The 17558-nt window shown below is 45.4% G+C and overlaps 1 protein-coding gene across 2 annotated transcripts in view; it reads left to right on the top strand.

Moving 5' to 3' along the window:
• The first annotated feature begins 251 nt into the window (after positions 1-251).
• The window catches only part of LOC146833775 (E3 SUMO-protein ligase KIAA1586-like), a 48750-nt gene continuing 31443 nt past the window's right edge, over positions 252-17558 (top strand). The window contains exon 1 of one of the 2 annotated variants that reach the window (XM_085601642.1): positions 252-368. The gene's annotated coding sequence lies outside the window, so the exon portion shown is untranslated. Of the gene's footprint in view, positions 369-625; positions 892-17558 lie in introns of those variants that run through there. The other variant, XM_085601643.1, reaches the window with a different exon arrangement.

Here is a 17558-nt window from a genome sequence, read left to right on the forward strand (position 1 = left end):
TTTTACGAGCCGTATCAATGTTTTAAAGAACTTTTTTAATGTGTTGACAACATTGGCAGTTTTAAATTTGTTTAATTTACCCACTGTTTACTGAATCCCCCGCATTTGCACCGAATTTACAGACGCATTGCACATCTCAGCAACATTCCCGCACCAATTTTTAAAAACCCTTACTTGGCAATAGGGTGGGGCACTCCTCACGCCGGCATACAGGCAGGGATCATAGAGTGTGGTAGAGAGGTAGAGTTACCCCTCTTTACCATAGAGTGCACTCAGAGGCAGCAACATAGGTCAGCAGTCTAGTTGTTGGCCCCACATGCTTAAATGAAGGCCGTGCAGCGGGCTCGCAGCGGAGACTACTCTTGAAGGTAGAGGTGTCCTGAGCGGGACCCCTAGTACCGCGCTGTATTTGTTATGGTTTTATGAGCTGTATTAATGTTTTAAAGAGCTGTTTTAATGTGTTGACAACGTTGGCAGTTTTAAATTCGTTCAATTTACCCACTGTTTCCTGAATCCCCCGCATTTGCACCGAATTTACAGATGCAATGCGCTTCTCAGCAACATTCCTGCTGCAATTTTTAAAAGCCCTTTTTTGGCAATCGAGTGGGGCACTCCTCGTGCCGGCAGACAGGCAGGGGTCATAGAGTGCGGTAGAGAGGTAGAGTTACCCCTCTCTACCATGCTCAGATGCAGCAACATAGGTCATCAGTCTGGTTGTTGGTCCCACACGCTTAAATGAAGGCCAGGCAGCGAGCGAGCAGCGGACGCATGCAGCTGGTGCGCCGCTGGCACACCGCTGGCAAGCCCGTCTGCGACCGTCCGCGCACGTCCGCGCCCGAACGCACGCAGGGGCCTGGAATTCTGCCCCAACTACACGGCTCACTTATTCCGGTAAGCAATTGCACAGTCTCAAGCCCCCTACACAGAAGGCTGTGAGAAGGGCTGGCAATTCCAATCTGAGCAAACACAAGCCCAGGTTTGCCAACACTGTAACTTGAAGATAATAGTGCTGGTCAAGTCCAAGCTAACCAAGCACAGTCTGCACATGAAGGCGCAGGCTTGGAGGCTAGGTTTAATTAATTGCCATTCACTACCCAAACACAAAACTGAAATCTGCCTGCTACTAGAGGAAGCTAATTTAGATGTACTTTTTATCACGGAAAGTTGGCTTACTGACAGTTCCACCTCAGACATTGTAATGGCCCTCCCACCAGGATATCAAATATTCAGACTGGACTGTATAGGGCAGGTGGGGGGCAGACTTGCCATCTTGATGAAAGTGAATTCAACTGCACTATCGATGCCCTACTTATCCGGGGCTGCGAAAGCCTCCAATTCTCAATTACCTTGTTACCAACAAATACTTTTTCTGGACTTTTAATTTATAGACCCCCGTGCCCCTATGGAGAGTTGTTAGATAGCCTACCAGATTTTCTAGCCAGTATTCTGGTAAAGAAACCGCATACCACCATAGTAGGTGACCTAAATTTACACTTCGAGGATCAGAACCTCTCCAATGTCAAAAGGCTGCAGCTAGATCTTGAGGGCCTTCAACTCTCACAGCTGGTCACGTCTGCCTCACATATTAAGGGCCATATACTTGACTTAGTAATATCAAATGACCCCAACATCGTAGTCGCTCTGCCAATACCATTGCCCTGGTCATATCACCACTTCATTCCATTCAATTCAGGCAACAGAGCAAGAGAGAAGGTAAAGCCCCCCTATCGGTAGGTACAAAGAAAAGAAGCTGGGCCGAGTTGAATACAGAGGCTTGGGGGTACATCCTAGCGACCATGGCCATATCGAACCCCGAGGCACTGGAAACAGTGGAAATAGCTTATTCCAGTTGGGAAACTCAGATTACGCAATCACTGGACAAAATAGCTCCCAAAACCTCCCTTAAATCAAAGTCGAGACCAATAATGGCATCATGGTTCCACCCCCAACTGCTTTTTTTTAAAGAAAAGCTGCAAAAAAAGTTGAACGGGACTGGAGGAAATCATACGGTCCACATCTCAAAGCTAAGTACAAGGTGGTGATCAGACTTTATCACAATAGCATAAAAGAAGCACAGGACAAATTCTTTGAGGAAAAAATTAGCCAGGCACAGAATTCCTCAAAGGAACTCTTCGCAGTAGTCAAGGCCTTAACCTCCCCACCACAAGCTACCCATACGATGGAGGCCTCGGAGGAGAGATGCAACAACCTTGGCACTTATTTCCTCACAAAGTTACGGACTTCTATAGCGTGCTCATGACTGAAAGAGAAATACCCCCAAGGCAGGAAGGTGATGAGGCAAAGACCGCCCCCACGCAAACCTTTACTAGCTTCCCCCCAGTGCACACGGAGGAGGTGAAGTTATTGATGGAAAAGGTGAGGTCAGGCTCGCTACTAGACTCTGCCCCACTGCATATTCTGAAAAAAGTCCCAGACACCCTCCTTCCAACATTACTTAAGATCATAAACCTCTCTCTTGATTCGGGCCTAGTACCAGGGGCATGGAAGCATGCCATAATCAGACCACTGCTTAAGAAGCCCAGTCTAAATCCAGCGCAATTAGAGAACTACCACCCCATCTCAATGTTGCATTTGTTGGGAAGCTGGTGGAAAAACACGTAAATAGACCTCTGACAGAGTTTCTGGAAGCTAACCAATGCCTCCACCCCACACAGATGGGATGTTGTGTGCAGCACAGCACAGAATCAGCATTACTAACAGTAGTAGAGGAAATCAAAATGTCTCTGGACCAGGTAAGTTCTGCAGCTCTAGTACCTCTGGACCTGAGCACAGTGTATGACTTGGTAGACCACCATTTTTTGCAAAATAGACTGATGGCCATCGGTGTCCAAGATAAAACTCTTCAGTGGCTGGCTTCGTTTCTGGAAGGGAGGACCTTCCAAGTTATGGAAAACAATCTCCTTTCCAGTACGATGCCTCTGATCTGCGGGGTGCCTCAGGGCTCCTCGCTGAGATCTACACTGTTCAATGTCTATATGAAGCCATTATCACAGATATCCCAAGAGTTTGATGTCTTAATGACAGCCTACGCTGATGACACCCAGTTGGTGATTTCCTTAGACCCCAGAACCAACGGGGACTCAGCTTAGCTCCCTGTAGGATAAGAGGGATGGGTTGGATGACAAATAGCTGTTTAAAATTGAATGGGGATAAAACAGAACTAATTATCCTCAGTGACAAGGCAGTTCCCAGGCCCTTAATCAGCTGGCCCAATTGCCTAGGTAGCCTACCCACTCCGAAGGAATCGATAACAAATCTGGGTTTCTGGCTTGAAAAAGACCTAACAATGGTGACCCAAGCTAAGAAACAGACAGGTACATGCTTCAGACTACTTAGAATGCTCCGCAAAATCCTGGAGCATATTCCAATACAGCTTAGACAGTAGTCCACTCCTTGGTCACGTCACGCCTGGACTGCAGAAATTCACTTTTCCTACGGGCTCCTAAATTCATGATCAACAGGCTCCAGGTGCTCCAGAACGCTGCAGCAAGGCTACTGTGCAAGGCCCCAATCCGGGAGTCAGTTAGGAAGCATCTCAAAGCACTTCATTGGCTTCCGGTGGAGGCCATAATCAAGTTCAAGGCACTCGTCATTACTCACAGAGCTTTACACAACAAGGGCCAAGTAAAGTTAGTGACCTGTTGACCCTTTATGTCCCAAAGAGAAGCCTGGCTCTGAACAACTGTTAAAAACGACAAGAATCAGGAGAGCCAGGTGGGGAGGTAGATCCTTCTCTAACCTTGCACTCAAGTTGTGGAACTCATTACCACGTGAATTTCGAATACTGACAAAGGAAGCAGCATTCTGGAAGTCGATCAAAACATGGCTGTTCAGGCAGTATCACTAATCTATTTCTAGCCTTTGTTCAGCAGGAGTCTCTCAGCGCTGAGAAGCCCTGGGGTAGCCATGCGCTCTATAAATCACAAATCAAATCAAATGTGCAAAATTTACATCAAAATGTGATTGTGACCTATCCAGCCACATTGAAGGCTAAACATACATAGGAAAACAAAGTACACCAAATGGCACATAAATCGATTGCTGTTGTCTGTACGTGAAAAACAAATAAGACCTTCGACTTTTCGACCCCAAGAGTGTATGAAGGGAATTTGGATCCTTATAGAAGGGTATTCATCAGGACGTGTTGAGACACCTAAGGGTAATTTAAGAATATTGTCCTTAATATTTCAGGTGATGGAAACTATGATGGTAATTATAAATTAAGGAAAGTCAATGTATGTTACCATTAGTGCCACCCAGAAAGATCTGATGGATTCACTTGAAATGGTGGACCAGTAGGCTCCTATGGCAACGGAGGGGGACTCCAACAACTGGAAGAACAGCTTGATGTGCTGTAAAAAACCAAAGTGTTGGAAATGTATCAACAATTATATTTGAATATATACAAATGTATTGACTTGGAGATTAAAAATCTGAACGTACCAAGTGGGCTGAACCATGTTAAATAGACTTACTCACTATGAATTCTTGGTGATGGACGAAAAATGAAGCCTCAATTAATCAAAAGCTCCAGAACAGTTTAAATTCCAACAATTTCTATGGAGGGAACACAAGGAGAGGTGGTTGGCCTCAAGTAGGGACACAAAAATATTCAAGGACAGGAACGGGTCAGAGTAGTATATACCTCAGTGCTCGGTCAAAGTCAGCAGATGTCTGGTGGGCGGGGTAACTACGATATCAGTTAAGTACAAGCATCTGAGCAGTCAACGTGCACGCAGTAAAGTGGGACATAAAGTGATCCGCAGCTGGATGCAAACAAAACCGCCCTGATGTTGTCAGTGTGAATAAAGACGTATCATGAGACAGGAGAAGAAAAGGGATATCACATAACTCCGGGCTCAAATGTCAATGAGGGGTGAGGGGTATTTTAAATAAATTAGATGAAAGAAAAGGGAGGCAATTATTGTACCCAAACCTCAAATGAATCTCAGATGGCAGCATCGGTTGTAACCAGGGGTGGGTTACGGCAAGGAAAAGACCCGATATCAAATATTAACTGCCGCGTAAAATTATTATATGGGAGCGGTGTCAGCCCATACATCAAGGATTAAGTTGCCTGGTCGATTTAGCAAGAGTGTGACAAGCCAACATCGGTAGTGGATTACGGCAAGAAAATGACCAGATATCTAGAGTGATAACGCCCACGTAAAAAATTATATGGGGGAAGTGTCAGCCCATTTATCAAGGATTAGGATGCCTGGTCGATCAAAAATAGAAAGACAATTTCTCAATGGTGAGATATACAAGCATGAGTGCATACAGACACAAGGTTCATCAGGGATCCTCCCTCAGCCCGAGACTGTTCAACATTTTACATGGCCCCGCTCGCACACGTCGCCCGACAGCACGACCTCAACATAATCTCCTACGCTGACGACACTCAACTGATCCTCTCCCTCACCAAGGACCCCATCACCGCCAAAGCCAACCTCCACGAAGAAATGAAGGCCGTCGCCGACTGGATGAAGATCAGCCATCTGAAGCTGAACTCGGACAAGACGGAGGTCCTCATCCTCTGCTCCAACCCTTCAGCCTGGGACGACTCCTGCTGGCCGATATCACTGGGGGCAGCCCCGATACCAGCCGACCACGCACGCATCCTGGGAATCATCCTCGACTCAATGTTCTCAATGACCAAGCAAGTCAACGCTGTCTCCTCCTCCTGCTTCAACACCCTCCGCATGCACCGCAAGATCTACAGATGGATCCCGACAGATACAAGAAAGACAGTCACCCAGGCCCTCGTCAGCAGCAGACTCGACTACGGAAACGCCCTCTACGCAGGAGCTCCGACCAAGCTCATCAAACGACTACAACGCATCCAAAACGCCTCGGCATGACTGATCCTCGACATACCATGACACGGCCACATCACCCCCCACTTGAGAAACCTGCACTGGCTCCCTGTCAACAAGAGGATATCCTTCAATCTCCTCATCCACGCACACAAAGCACTCCACAAGACCGGCCCAGCCTACCTCAATAGACGGCTCTCCTTCTACATCCCCAACCGCCAGCTACGCTCCACCGACCTCTCACTCACCACCGTCCTGCGCATCCAAAGAACAACCACCGGCGGGAGATCCTTCTCCCACCTCGCCGCCAAGACATGGAACACCCTCCCACCTCGCCTACGACAGACCCAAGACCTGCTGACCTTCAGGAGGATACTCAAGACCTGACTGTTCGATTAGTAGCGCCCCCCCACGCCTTGAGACCTTCACGAGTATGTAGCGCACTTTACAAATGATTGATTGATTGATTGATTGATTGAAGGTTCATAATATCAAATTCTGTACATAGTTAGTACGGCACATGAAAAGGGTACTCTTGGATCACTCATTGTTGAGGCATGACAGTTGTGCACAGGTAGCATCCAGTTCATTTAGCCCATCATGGACCGTGTCAAACTAATGCATCCATTTACACTCTCAAACACTGAGGACTGAGTTAATGTCCCCGCCCCTGACACCCAATGTGACCTTTTCAAGGACCACCCATTTGAGACTTTCTGGTGAATGACTCAGTGTTTGGAAATACTCAACTAGAGGTGCCCCGGCTGTACCACTTCCGACCCTGCTACAATATGGTGGGATGCGGACCTTTACCTTCTGGAGTGTTGGCCCTATATACATCTGATTGTAAGGGCAGATGATTGCGTAAATGACATCAGTAGTGTTACAATTCGTGTGGGTTTTAAGATCAACAGTGTGCTGTTTGTAGCTCAGTTGCCTCGTCTCAATGGTTAAACTGCATGCTTTGCACCTCCCACATTTGTAATGGCCCACTGTCTCAGGTATGTGCCATAAGGTTTGGATGTACGGTTGTGGCAGAGTCTCCAGGAGTGAACAGGCCAAGTGGTCACACACGCTTTTGCCCTTTTTAAATGAATGCAAAGGGGGACTGACCAATTCCAGATCGTCTGTGATAAGTCTCCAGTGGTTGTTCACAATTCCCCTGATTTTATTGCTGCGAGTGCAATAGGCAGTGACACATATCATTCTGCTTAAGGGATCATTTGTGCGTGACTTAGGTGTTAGTAGAGTCCCCTTTCAACAAGACGGTTGAGGAGCCCCTCAGATTCCTCAAAGAGGTCGTCATTGTCTGAACAGTTTCGACGAATTCTCAAAATTGTCCGAAAGGCAAGTTGTCCCTCAAACTTCTGGGATGATGATTGCTGTGCCTCAATAGTGTGTTTCTCTCGGTTGTCTTTCTGAAAAGGGTTGTGTATAATGAATTATTCTCTGTTTTGATGGAAACGTCCAAGAAGTCAATCAACTTGGTGTCCAAATGTATTGTGAACATGATGTCAGTTGATCTTTCATTCAGCCATGAATGAAAAGTCTCCAATTCTGCGGGACTCCCTGTCCAGATGAACAGAATGTCATCTATGTTGCGTTTCTAGAAAGTTATGTGATCGCTGTAGGGATTGATCTCACTATAGATGTATGCATTCTGAAAATCGTCCAGGTGCAAAGCTCGCGCCCATGGCGACTTCCTTGGTTTGCAGAGAGTAATCACCTTGGAAAAAGAAAAGGTTTCTCAGTATTGCTACCTCCAGGAGCTTGATGATGAAGTTGGTTGGAACCCTGGTTGGTTGAGGTCTCCCGTTCTCCAGCACCTTGCCCATTACTTTCGAAGCAGGTAATTGTGAGATGCTAGTGCATAAAGAAACGATGTCCATAGTGACCAGTAGTTGGCTTGTGGGATCAAAGGACAGGTTGTCCACCAATCTGATGGTCTCCATGGTGTCTCATAGGTATGCTCTTGTTGCCTTCGCGCATGGTTTCAGGAAGAAAACCACGTACTTGCATAGTGGGTCCAACAGGGACCTACAGCCAGAGACTATGGGGAGCCCAGGTGGTTGATCTAAGTTGTTGTGGACTTTCGGCAGTGCATAGATGGTTGGCAGGCGTGGTTGTTTCTGGTTTAAATAGCTAAATTCCAGGTCAGACAGGAAACCTTGTTTAAGACCCCTTCCGTGATTTTCAAAATCAGCTTGCTAATTTCTTTGGTTGGGTCTGCATTCAGTCGGGTGTAGCTCACGCCATCCCTCAATGGTGTGTAGATAGCCCAAGTCGCACATTGCCTCACACTGTGATGGGAAGGCATGCCATGGGGGTTGCAGTGGGTGTTCTCACATAATACTCATGGCATTTGACACATTCCCAAATTTACAACATGCTGTAAACCTCGGAATGTGTCACAAGCCTACGGGGCTTATTTACAAGCACCTTGCACTGGCGGTGCATCACTTTTAATATGGGTAAAAGTGAAGTACCAGCAGCGCAAGAGGCTTGTAAATAAGCCCCTGCACCGCCCCAGGGCATGAGGGTTGTTTTTGTGAAGGAAGGTGTCCCTTCCCCTACAAAAACAACCTGATTTCAACACAGACACCCTTGTACCATGGTGCAGGGTGCCTGCGTTGACCCATGGCAGCCATTTGTGCGCCAGCGCTGTGAAAGAGGACATAAATATCATAGATACGGCACATTCCTGCCCTTTTCTTTAGACGTAGGGCAGCGCAGCAGGAAGGCTTGCGGCACTTCCCTGTGCCAAATTTAGTACACAAGGCCCATAGAGTGCCCCTAAAACTAAAAGAAAAAGTAGTTAAGAAGAAGCAAATCACTGGTCTGGTCGATCAAATGCTAGCATTTCCTTTCCTTTTTTTTTTGTAAATGCTTTTATTAGCATTTGCGTTTTAACAATACATTTTCATACATGTGCATCACATCAAATTACAGAGTTCTTACTTCCGTTCAGCGAAGATACAATTTCCCTTATCACGTCATTAGTTACTTCTCATCATTTCTTCCAATTTTACCACACAAATCGCATATATCACTGTCCTATTTCCAACTGTAAGAAACAAGAACTTTAAACTTTTCCCCCCTCCCCCGCCCCCCTCCCCGCTCGGTCTAGCATTTCCTTTCGCTGCTAATGGACAAAACGTACTAGGACGTGGGAATGTTCTGTTCTTTTGCTGCCATCTTGTGACTGTCATATGTAATTAAGTTTTAAAGCTAACAATCCTCAATATATTTATATTCTTAAACTTTTCTCAGCTATGGCTGAAAAGTAGGCTATTATTCCCTTCTACATAATTGATGTTGTAGGGTTTTAGGATCACTTCCTCTTCTGTCTTCCCACGATGTTACTGCATCCAAAGTCCCCCCACTAGATTTTTTTTAGGATTTTCCCTGTGGGTCAGTAAAGGCATGCTGAACCGTAGAGCTGTGTCCTATTGGCGTGGAGAGTGATTTTGTTGGCGCATGTGACCAGTTTATGAGTTGATTTTGGAGCAGCGAAGTTTAGACTCCATCCTCAGACATCACAGAAGTGCAAACTATATACATGCACTTGACTTTATATTTAATGTGGGCATTAACTTTATTAATGTGTGTGATACATTTAAATGCAATTATTGAAATGTATTCACTGTGGAAACTAGTGATTTATATACATGTGTACTAATGTTCAGTTTAATCATTTTATACTTACATTTTAAGTTATATTGCATTTATTTTGAAAGTGACATTTGCTTATTTTATTTTATTTTTATTTTATGCGTTTTTATATAGCGCGGACTTTACCCGAAGGTATCAGAGCGCTTCACAATAGGAACAGTAATGATACATGAGGTGAAAATTACAAATGAGCATGTTACAAAAGCAAACGTTACGTTACATGAGACAATAGTGACAATTGTGCAAGTATCAAGAACAAACAAAATACAAGAGGTAGCAAACGATACGTTACAAAAGGAAAAAGTGACGTGCGCTGGTTACAAAAAGCATACAAAGTATAAGTAGAGGTACAATACTGCAATAAATGGCAGACACTCAAAACACTAAAACAAACGTTACGTTACATGAGGCAAAGGTGGCAATTGAGCATGTATCAAAAGCAAACAAAATACAAGAGGTAGCAAACGATACGTTACAAAAGGAAAGGTGACAAGTGTGCATGTTACAAAAGAGTACAAAGTACAAGTAGAGGTATAATACTGCACTAAATGGCAGACACTTAAAACACAAAAACACACTGGGAAGGCACTTCTATAGGCATGGAGAACAGAATTTCCTATAATGGAAGGACTTCCTGCAGATAATGGAGGCTGTGAATTAAATTTGGAAGTGTCTTTGAAGGAGGAGAGCTTTGAGGTCAGTTTTGAAAGCCTGGGAAGAGGTGCATTTACTCCTTAAGTTACACATGTATGTATTAAAATGTACTCGAAGCGCACAATAAAATGCTTAACTAAAGTTAGCTGACTACAGGCCTCAATTTAAATGAATTTTGCTTTGCCAGCAGGTTTTCTCTTTGCCTTGCAGGTTTATTATTATGGTCTTTATTAGTTAGAGAAAGGCTAATTGTCTGTATTAGATGACTGATAGAGAGGCCTGAAAACAAAACTTGGCAGTGAAGGTGGAGAAACAATGGTCAAAAGAGGCCTTGTGTTCAAAATGTACCAGGATAGCAAGATGTTCAACATTATGAACCGAAGCTGCAGTTCAAAATGGTGTGAACCTGAACTGATGTTACAAATGCAGTAAAACAGTGAACTGATTGGTCCCTGGTGGTGTGAGAGAGCTAAGAATGTTATGAATTTCTTGTTGCTTTTAAATTGGTGTTCTCACATTTGTAAGTAGAGCAGACCAGATTCCTTTGGACTTGGAGAGTAACAGACTTCTCTACTTGCCCTATTCCTGCTAAACACTGAGGGGCAACTCAACAAGAAAGTGCCGCAGCATGGCAACGCAAGCCCTTTGGCTGCGCCACGCTGTGGCACTTCCGAAGCACAGGAATGCGACATATCTACAATGATATGTCGCATTCCTGTGCTCTCCCCTGCGCTGGCGCACAAACTGCTGCCATGCGCCGGCGCAGGCATCCTTGCACCATGGCACAAGGATGCCTGCACAATGGGGAGATTGTTTTTGTGCAAGAAGGGGCACCTTCCTGCACAAAAAGAATCACTACAGGCATTTTCCTCTTTCAATTTGTGCTGTAGAATGCAGCACGGTTTGAAAGAGGAAAAAATGAGGAGAAATGAAAACATTTCTCCTCGTTGCCCCTCGCTAAGCCTCCCCTGGGGAGGCATAGCATTGACACGCATTCCCAGATTTACGATTCCTCGTAAATCTGTAAATGTGTCTCGTTCCATGGGTGTTGCATGGGCACACCCACAGAAACTTCCATGGAACGCCCCTTCTCCTCACAGCACTGCGTGTGAAGGGGCCATATTTACAAGGAGAAGAAAAGTCACGCAGGGTGGCTTTTCCTCTCCTTGTAAATATGGAGAAGTGAAATGTGCTTCCAGTACGTCACAAAAAGTGACGTACTGGTGGTGCAGGGGGCTTGTAAATCTGCCCCTGATTTTTTCTTCTTTTGGACTTCCACTGGGTTGGATCATGCTGACACCTTTCTTTCTTTTTGTCCTAAGCTGCCGACCTAGAGATTCTGTTTAGATTACTTCATATCTAATCCATGTCAGGAGAGTGAAATCTCCTTTTTAAAGTTTCTTTATGGAACACCTGTTTCCTTCGATCTGAGTTTATAAAATTGTGATAATTGCAATTGGATATATTTTTCTTTGCACTAACCAACTGAGATACTTCAGTTTACCTTTTGTATTCCTGCTTTTACTGAACTTATTTTTTGTCTGCGTATATATACTGGATTGATCGATAATCCAAATAAAACCTTTTTAACTATATTCAGTGATTCCTGGTCCTTAATGTGGAGTCCCACTGGTACAGAAGTTAGAAATGTATAGTTGATGAAAACTCTTTTTCAATGTTTCATGTCTGCTACCAAAGGTCCATAGGACCAAGGGGGAGAAATTTTGATGACTTGGCTAAAATATTACGTTTCAAGGCCCAATGCTCTTTCAATCTCATGCCATCTTCAAGCAAGTTCTCCCTGCAGGCGAAGATGAAAGGAAGAAAAAAAGATCTAGTGGCAATGATTGTGTTATAATTTAAAAGTGGAAATAAATATTGAGGCTTTTATGTGAACCGTCATACTATAAATCATTTATGGAATACAAATTAACCGGATCTGCCTAACCTTGGGTGATATATTCCTGGGAAGAGGTCTGGGTTGCTACACTTCCCACTAGAAATTGCAACCCTACCCAGACAAGGACCGTGCAGCACCAACCCATGATGACAAGCAGCAATCAAGGAAGGGTGGGGATCATGGGGGACAAGCAGCAATCAAGGAAGGGTGGGGATCATGGGGGACAAGCAGCAATCAAGGAAGGGTGGGGATCATGGGGGACAAGCAGCAATCAAGGAAGGGTGGGGATCATGGGGGACAAGCAGCAATCAAGGAAGGGTGGGGATGATAGGGTACAAGCAGCAATCAAGGAAGGGTGGGGATCATGGGGGACAAGCAGCAATCAAGGAAGGGTGGGGATCATGGGGGACAAGCAGCAATCAAGGAAGGGTGGGGATCATGGGGGACAAGCAGCAATCAAGGAAGGGTGGGGATCATGGGGGACAAGCAGCAATCAAGGAAGGGTGGGGATCATGGGGGACAAGCAGCAATCAAGGAAGGGTGGGGATCATGGGGGACAAGCAGTAATCAAGGAAGGGTGGGGATGATAGGGTACAAGCAGCAATCAAGGAAGGGTGGGGATCATAAGGTGGCTACCCTGGCATCAGATCCCAGGCCCCACCATCACCCAAATGGTGGCCTGTTGGGGTCAGCACACCATCATGTCTGTGATTGCTTTTTAATCAATCAAATGTTTTTTTAAATGCCGTCTGTTTTCCCTAAAGTAAATGGGACTGCATTTAAAAAGAAAAGGTTATTTTTTTGTTAGTTTACGTGGAGGCTGAGGTCCCCTGCATCTTTTTAAACAAAAATTGTGTTTTACATTCAGGAAGAGAAAGGGTATCAAGGGGAACGCTTACCTTTTGCAAGTGGGATACCATATCTTTGAGGTGTCGGTAAAATATAAATATTTGCGGCCTTATGTTGGTTCCAAAACCTGATACATAGCACACTGAATCAGTATTTGGAAGCAATTCCTTCAGCACGCCCCTTCCAAATGCCCAATGGGTATCATTTTCTAAACACATTTAGTGCTTCAGAAACAATTTTCTAAGTCACTAAATGTGTTTAGTACATAGGAAAAAGGGTTTCGGCATTCACAAACCCTCTGCTTTCTGGTTCGAAGGGTTTGTGCTAACCGAAGACAAAGGGTCCGATGATCAGGGTTCAGTGGTGCTTTCACAAGGGAAAAAACTCAAGCTCATCCTTCTGAAACCACAGAAGTGTCTGGAGAAAGTCAAAACCTGTTGCTCCATTGAAGGATTTCTTTCAGCCTTTTCCCCAGTACGGTGACCGGGCAACTCACTGGAGATAACACTGTTAGAGTTGATTGGAAGTCTGATTTTATAATCCACCGATGTGAATGGAAAAAAGATTACGGGGCATATTATCAAGCATGGTGTTAAAATTATCGCAGCTTTAGCGGCAGAAAACTGCCGCTAAAGCGGCGATAATGGGCTTGATAATATGCCACAGAGAATTCCAATAGAAGCCCATGTTGACACCAGAACATTAGCTTCTATGGGGATTCTCATGGGCATGCAAGCCCATTATCGCCGCTTTAGCGGCAGTTTTCTGCCGCTAAACCGGCGATAATTGTTAACGCCGTTCTTGATCATATGCCCCTAAATAATTTAAATAACATACAGTATCCTCCATAACTTCTTAGTTGGATACACTTGAGAGACTTCAGCAGTACAGACTGGCTCTGAACCTTAGGCTAATTATCTGGTGTGAACCAGATAATGGCAGCATCTTGCTGGTCCCTATTTCAGAGTTTAAGAGAAGGAAGATGAACCTGGAGCCTGGACTTTATCCCATCAAACCAAAGAGGGCCAACAGATTGCCAGTATGAAGGAGATGAGATCTTAAGGACGGTTTTATTCTGGTTTTGGTGACTTTACAGAATGAGGTTCATTGTGATGTGGTGTTCTGGCGAGCATTTAAGAATAGGGTTGTTATAAATATGGTTCAATCAGTGTGTTGTTCCCCTGATGTTTGCTGATGGCAAAAAGCAGGGTTTTGCAAGGTAGTGAGAAAAGACATTGTCAATTATCAGGCCAGGTCAATATACTATGCCCCGCCAGACTGAGGGCGGCAAAGAATCCTTAGTCACATAATAAGGATTATCTGCAGTGGATATGGAATGTCTAGAGTTGGGAGGTGCTTCTTAAGAAGTAGCCAGAATGGTCATAATATCTGTGGGTGAATGTATTTTGATTTCGACTGTAGAGTTCTGGCTTTCGCCTTTCGGATGATTCTATTTAGTAGTACCTATATGATCACCTGACATGTTTATGACCTAGTCAATGGGCCTATAATGTTAAGGATTTGTTAACCTTTTCACTTAATTGTACCATCAGAGTCCACATCCGATACTATCTCCTTTATGTTGTCTAGGTCCACTGGTCATGCTCATGTTGTGTCTGTTATGAATCTTGGTCGATGTTACTCATAGCAGAGCTTTTCATTTCCGCTGAGGTTTTTTTTCCCAAGAATCACTGCATTTTTTGCTTATTAATGCCATTTTGTTCTTGAAAGATATTAAAACACCAGTTTAAAAAAAACAATATATAGAAAAGAGAGGGAAGGATTAAAAGTTGGTCATGTGTATCCTAAAACAGCATTAACATAGACGTAGTCAGTCCAGCAGCAGGCACCTTGGGCCCTGACCCTCGAGCCAGAGTGCCATGCAGCCGTGAGTTGATTGGTGCAGTGGAAATGGTGCCCGTCTCTCAACTTGCTACTCTTGCACTTCACCAGAGAAATCCCCTCTTCCAAGAATGTTTGGGTGTCTAGGAACAGCTATTAGGAGGAACATCATAGGAGGCTCTTGAGAGGATTAAGATGAGAAGTGGAAGGGCTGACAAGAGAATCGTGAAGGGAGCAAAAGGGATGTGGTGTCAAGGAAGAGGGACCAGGAAGGTCAGATGAGGGAAGGATGAAGACCCGCTGACAGCAGAAGGATGGGGGGGAGTTTGTGCTTATCCAGACCAAGCACTCTTAAACTATACTCCCTACATGTATGGAAGACGAGTCTCATTTATTTTGATTTAACGCACACCAGCACAGCAAGCCTTCCTGCTGCGCTGCAATGCGTCTAAATGAAAGGGCAAAAATGCACAGTATCTGCAAGATACAGCGCATTCCTGTCCTTCTCCCCTGCGCTAGTGCCGAAACAGTAGCCGTGCGCCAATGCAGACACCCTTGCACCATGGTGCAAGGGTGTCTGAGTTGCAGGGATGATTGTTTTTGCGCAGGAAGGTGTCCCTTGCTGGACAACAACAATCATTAATGGCATTTTGCTCCTTCTATGTATGCTGCAGAACACATGGTGTAAGGGTGCCTCCATTGGTGATAGGCAGCCCATTGTGCACCAGCAATGGGGAAAGGACAGGAATACACCATATTGAAATATATATGGCGCATTCCCACCTTTTCCTTGTAATGCAGCGCAGCAAGGTGACTTGCTGCACTGCATTGCATTGACATAAATATACCCCTACGTGTCTATATCTTTGATGTTTGCCCGCATTATCTGGGGCTGATCTAGGAATGTAGCTTCCATGGGTGCAGCGGATGCATTGTCACCAGGGCCCAGAGGCCAGGGGAGCCCGCTGAAACCTGATTACTGCTTTATTTTGCAATTCAAACAGCAGCCGGGGCAGCGATTTAATACCTCGCACCAGAGCTTATCACATACCGGCTACACTGCTGCAAACAGCAATACAGGGCCTAATTTACCATATTATGCCTAGACCAGCGCCGCAAGCCTTCCTGCTGCGCTGCCCTACTGCAAAAGAAAAGGGCAGAAATGCGCCATATCTATCAGATACGGCTAATTCATGTTCTCTTTCCCTGCACTGGCGCTCAATTGGCTGCCATGTGCCAACGCAGGCACCCTTGAACCACGGTGCAAGGGTGTCTGCGTTGTGGGAATTATTGTTTATGTGCAGGAAGGGACACTTTCTTGCACAAAAACAATCAATGACGGCGATTTTCTTCTTCCGAGGGGCCTATTACGATGTCGAATGGACGCAACACCATTGCGGAAACGACACTGACCGACCTCCGGTTGGCGGTCCCGACCGTCTAATAAGGATGCGACCGCACATGGTGTGGTCACATTCCCAGATTTTCTTATGGGAGTAGTACATGCTCCATTAGGGAAATGTGAGGTTGTGTAAATTCCTGCACCCCGTGGCAGGCACCTCAAGGTACAAGGATTAACAGGGGGGCACCATAGGTGTCCCCTCGGCACCCAACAAGAGGCCATAAGGGTAAGGAGCCCTGCTAGGGGTGCCCAAAAACCAGGGGTGGCTGGTGACATTTGAAAGTGGTGGGGCGTAAAATGATTGGTATACTGCAATGTTACGAGTGAGCGTAGTGAGCGAGCCCGAACCACCATAAGGGGGGTTTGTTGCGATTCTCTTCCCGTGAAAATTTTGAAAAAAGAGAAGAAAAATGGTGCATTTTCAAGCAAATTTGAGAAAGCAGGAAGGTTAATAAACCAATTGTGAAAGTGCCTCTGTGAACTGTCACTTTTCTCTTTACCTATCTCTCTCCCACAATTCACCACCTTCACCTGTAAGTGGCTGCAAGCTGCTCTATCAGCGTCACTCTTTTCCAGTGACACTCTCACTTTCCCATCATCTAAGTATCCCTTCCTACCTTATATCTTTCGCTATCTCAGCATCTCCCCTCCTCTGTCACTGGCTGGGTGCTGCTGACACTGCCCGGTGGCTGTCTCTTGCTGCCCCTTCCATTGTCTCGCAACCCCCCATGCTCTCCTCTCTCCCTATCTTGCTTCCTCTTTCTATCTTGCTATCTCTCCCTATCTTGGTGCTGTCACATCCATCTTGCTTGCTATCCCTCCCTACATCTCAGTATCCCTTCTTCCCTCGTCTCTTTCTCTGTCTCCGCACCTCCATTCCCCCATCATAGCAAATGACAAGTAGTTACGACAGAGCACATCTCACACAAGAATAGGATGAACTATCTCTAGACTCTACTATAGCGCCTAATATGTACCGGTGATTGCAGGTGGTGGGCACTTAGCGCTGCCACTCTTTTAAGGTCCGGCGTCCAGTCCGGGGCGTATTTCTCATCATCGGCCTTCACCCCCAGAGCAAGAGAGAAAAGTCAGTTAACCGGGGAATAGAAAGAGAAGGAAACAGTGACGTAAGGGAACAAGGGTGCAGAAAGGAACGTGTGAGAGTAACGGAGCTGACCTAATGCCCATTGCTTTTATCATTACAAAACGAAAGCAGAATGGATTAAAAAGACCACGTTTGTGAATACAGAGCAGCAGTACGCATTTTGTTTTCCAATGCACGCACCCAACAAGCAGGTATTTCAGTACCTCCAGGAATAGTGTGCTTTCCCACCCAGGGAAAACATGGTTGTTCAAAGAGCGAGGAGGCATCAAAAGTAGGGCTTCACTGGTAAACACTGTA

The sequence above is a fragment of the Triturus cristatus genome, chromosome 4_2 (genome assembly GCF_964204655.1).
Source record: "Triturus cristatus chromosome 4_2, aTriCri1.1, whole genome shotgun sequence".
Taxonomy (NCBI): domain Eukaryota; kingdom Metazoa; phylum Chordata; class Amphibia; order Caudata; family Salamandridae; genus Triturus; species Triturus cristatus.